The following is a 4,868-nucleotide window of genomic DNA, read 5'->3' on the forward strand; positions in this document are numbered from 1 at the left end:
TTCATCCGATTTTTATTGTTTCACTGAAAAGATAAGTGTAAGGAAATATCTTTTACAGCTTTCCTAAAATCCATCTAATTTCTGTATACTGTCTAGACCCAGATTTAGTTCTTCTATTTTTTGTGGTTCAAGACATTGTTTGAAATTGTATATAAGTTTCATAACTTGGGAATGAATATGAGTACATGTGCCCTGGCCCCTGAGCACATAAAAAATGGCTAAGCAATACAGATTACCTTTCCCAGACACTATTATTCATCTCAGCACTTGCAGCGTGGTGCATGACCCATGAATAATTTTGCCTGGGGCTTTAAGAGTTTAATTAACTGAATATCCTCTATATTTGGCCAGAAAGAGAAACAAATCTTGGCAAACTCAATCAAGCCCTCATCCAGTTCTCAATTTTTGGGTGTTGACTCTAAAGCAATCTGCCCAGGCTTGTGGTGTGGTGGTTAACAAATCATTTCTTGGCTTATGTGTTCACACCAGACGTAGCTGTGTGTGGCAGAAGATAAATCACTTTGCGTTGCTAGCTTATTGTATCCTTGCAAATACACTGCTGTTCATGCCTTAACTACATAAAATCCTTTACAGTCAAAATTCAAAGTGATTATGCACAGGAAAAACAATGAAATGTCCCCTTGCTTTAGAGAACCTCCTTTAAGGGAATTACTTGATAGCTCAACAAGAAGGACTAAATGTAAAAAAAAATAATTAAGGTCCTTTGGACCTTTAATTATGTTTTAGAGTGACACATCCTTCAATGAACTGAAGAAAACTGCACACCACAAGGGTTATGGCACAAGCTCAGATATTTACACTTTACTGACAGAGCTGGTGGCAGATATATGCAAAACTTCTCTTGTCCTCAAGGCTAGACAGCTGCTCCTTGAACAAATTGAACAGAAGCCTTTGTTTACCTGATATGGCAAATAGCCAACAGCAGAAGGTGGTCAAAAATCACTTAAAAGTTACAAGCGATCTATCTTGATTCATATGGTGAACACGGCGCACGCATGTATCCCTGCCCTTTGGAAAAACCATTCTCTTCCTACAGTTAAACACTAGTTCCAAAGAATAAATTACACCATGTTAATGTAAGACCTTATTATCTCTCAGGGGTGGTGCCACAAGGTTCTGTAATACCTGGTTTTACTGGTCAGTATACAAACCCAAAGATGATTACAGGGCAATTATTCAACAGCCATAAAACTTTTTCAATAACTTCTTATACGTCTTTCCCCTTCTTGTCTTCACCTTTGTTCTGACCCCCCCCCCCCCACTCACACACCTACACCTCCCCCCTTTTTTTATTCCCATCCCACATCCCCCTACTCCCCCATTATGGCAGTCTTACTCTGCCATTCCCTCCGCAGAGGTTAGAGAATAGCTTATTCAATTTCCTCTGTACCCCTTTTCCTTACGTATCATTACCTGTTTTGTTTATCCTTGAATTGCATCAATTACTATAAGTTTAAGAACCCTGTTATATACTGTTCGAATAAATTTGGGCCAATATCATGGATTTTCATCAATTTGTTAATTGCTTCTCCTATGACTCAACCTTATAATACCTTTATACATGCTTATGTCCGTTGTACTTTCTTATTTTGTATTGTACTCCTTTCTGTGCTAAAAAAAGAATTCATACAAAAAAAAGTGGCACCAATGAATAAAAGGAAGGTGACATCAATTTTGCATTTTAATTGATTGTCTACTGAAAGTCTACTTCAGAACTTTACCCATAAAACATATATTCTAAGCCAATTCATTTTCTTAAAGGGAAATTTAGTTGAAATGAAAATATCTTTCTGACCCCTCCCTTTAATGCAGTATAAATAAAGTAAAGATAGACCGATTATCGGCAAAGTTGATATATCGAGGGCCGATATGCACTTTCTCCGATATATCGGAATCGGCCACCAAGGTGACCGATATTGCCGATATTTTGGGAAAGTGCTGTACCGGAGTGATGCCCTCAGCTAGAGGCATCACCACGGTAGCGGCGTCCATAGCCGATGGTCGGTTGTCTTGTAATGAGAACAGATGCAGCTGAGAAGCCGCTCGGCTGTCATTACAAGGAGCGGGAGGGGACGTCCTCCCCCTTCCGCGGCTCGTCTGGGTCTCCCGTCCCGCCAGGCAACCAGCCTGCACGGCCGCCAAAGACCCGATCAAAGCCGCATTCGGCTCTGATCGGGTCTCCATGCAAAAACCCTGAAGTGATGTCATGAGTGACATCACTTCCGGGTACTGTCTGGCGCCAGATTAAAAAAAAATGACAGCATTCAAAACAGCCAAACTTGGCGTTTTGAATGATTTTAAGTGCAGATGAGGGGTTTGGGGTCTTTTAGACCACCAGATCCCTCCACAAGAGTATCTGTCAAATAAAAACATAAATAAAAAATGTTTTGTTTTTTTTTGCGAAAATATGGGCCCATATTAGCCGATACCAATATGCATTGGCCAAAATATCAGTATCAGCAACTAAAAATCAATGTCAGTCGATCACTAAAAATAAAGATTTCCCATATCCCTTGTAAACAATACTAGAACTATCCTCTATTTTTTACATTGCCAAACAATCTAAAACAGCAATTCTTAACCTGTTTAGCCTAGGGGAACCCTAAATTATTTTTCAGGTCTCAAAGGATCCCCTTCTAAAACCAATTTAAAAAGAAAAAAAATTGTTGTCATTCTGCTAGCTTTGCCCCATGTTCTTGGTCCTGAACCTATGCAAGCCCCATCAAATGAAAAGTCAACCAGCCACAGTTAAATGAACCCCTAGCAACCTCTGCAGGAACCCTAGTTGAGAATGGTTTATCAAAAGCATAAAGTTTCAGGCTTAATGATGCTAGAATTATAAAACTCTGTGATATCTTTATGATATCATCACAGGATTTTACTTGCAAGTGGATCTAAAGCTGGGAGCTGTTGTTGTATGACCTTTAAAAGTTTTGAGATTTGAAGTTCAAACTGTATGACATTCACTTTTACTGAGCATATATTGAATTGCTTTTACTTCAACAGCTGATGATGGAGAGGGGAGTTGGGTCTTTAAGCATATGTAGAGGTCAAGAGGTCCCTACATAAAAATGGCCTCTGTCGCTTAAAAAAAAAGAAAAAATTGCAGTCTATAAAAAAAAGACTCCTAATACCTCTCCAGTGCCCTCACTTTCTTCACTTCAAGAGTTACGTTTTACAGTGAATTCTTTAGCATTTGTTCTAATTTTTTTGTTCTTCATTTATTTATTTTTTTCAAGAAACAAAGTTAGGTAGGAATGACCGACCCCTACGACACTGTCTTGGGAAAACAGTAATTATCAAAAATGGCTGAATCAGAAGACTGTTCTCTAATTTTAGTGGGCAGCCATAGCCAGGCAGATGTCTCAATGAGAATGGCAGGCAGTTAGGTCAATAATAACTAAAGGGTTACATAACAAATAAGACACATCGGTTTGGCACAAGATAAGAGGCTAAAACTTCCCGAAGGTATTTTGCAGCCCTATTTAGGAAACATTGCAAAAATCTCCAAAGGACAAATAATGTGTATTAATCCAATATAATTTCCCAAAAGCTGATTCTGTATAGTTTAATAGTCTTAGAAGCAGCTCCCATTTCTAAACTGTATACATAAAGGGCTCCTCCAGAAAAGGTCACCTGCCAGGGTTGTGCTGCTGACCATACATGTAACAATACTATACAGTTGTTCAATATAATCATATTTTAATTAAAAACATTGCATCTTTCAAAAAATGATTGCATTAAGCCCCCGTTCACATAGGGGCGACGCTACTTCGCATAGCGACCTTCGAGGTCGCGGTGCGAGCAGCGCACCGCTACCTCGGAGCGGCCGCCACGGACTTCATAACATTGACACCTTTTTCTAGGTCTTGTGTCGCTCCTATTAGAACGGGTCCGCAGCTTCCCTATGAGAGGCGACCTGCGGCGACCTGTGAGGCGACCAGGTCGCCTCACAGGTCGCCCCAGTGTGAACCGGCACTTAATGTTCTTGTGATCAATAAATTATTATTTTCATAAATAAATGAACAAACAAATGAAAGCAACAGAAAATCATATGAATCTTCTACTCTCTTGTTTCAAACATTTTAATTAAAAAAAAAAAAAAACATTAAACTATAAAGTATATAACCAATATTTTTACATATATGGACAACATTACACATTATATCAGAATCAAGATGTATGCAGAGTCTTTTGGCCACGCTGTTACCAAACAGAACCTGTGGTGGGTTTGGCATGACCATTTCTGCACTCTGTCATAACTCTTCACACCAGGGAGCATTTCCATTGCTCAGTTCTTCCAGGGGTGCCTAATTATGCTTGCCCCTCATTGACATCCCAGCAGACCTTCAGGGGAACCCAGATGCGCCTCTCACTAAACATGCTCAGAGTATCCAGTACGTATGTCACAGCTAGTCTTCTTGTCCTTTCTTGTTCTTTGTCAAAGCACCAACCCTGCTTGTTCCAGGCACAGGACTCTTCTCCAACGTGAAGCCAGTGCACCCAATATACATTCAAGAATCTCACTTGTGACCGGCACACTTAAATCAATCCCATAAACTTAGTCACACATTTGGTGAATAATGGTTAGAAATCCGTCAAAGTATCTGCCATTTAGGTTGAGTTGTAAAGGGGCCTTTAAAAATATCTTGCCACCTTACGATGCACTGTCATGTTTTTAGGACTTACAGAAATCTCTTCACTACATTTATGAGTGATAACTCTACCTGCAAATTCAGCCGCCCTCCGATCCACCGCCACTGACAGATCCCTCCTCTCCAGGGACGCCAGAGGAGAGATCATCAGCTCCTCCTCCTCCCGCCCCTTCTCCTCCTCCTCCCGCCCTT

This window comes from Pelophylax lessonae (assembly GCF_965119305.1).
Source record: "Pelophylax lessonae genome assembly, chromosome: 2".
NCBI lineage: Eukaryota > Metazoa > Chordata > Amphibia > Anura > Ranidae > Pelophylax > Pelophylax lessonae.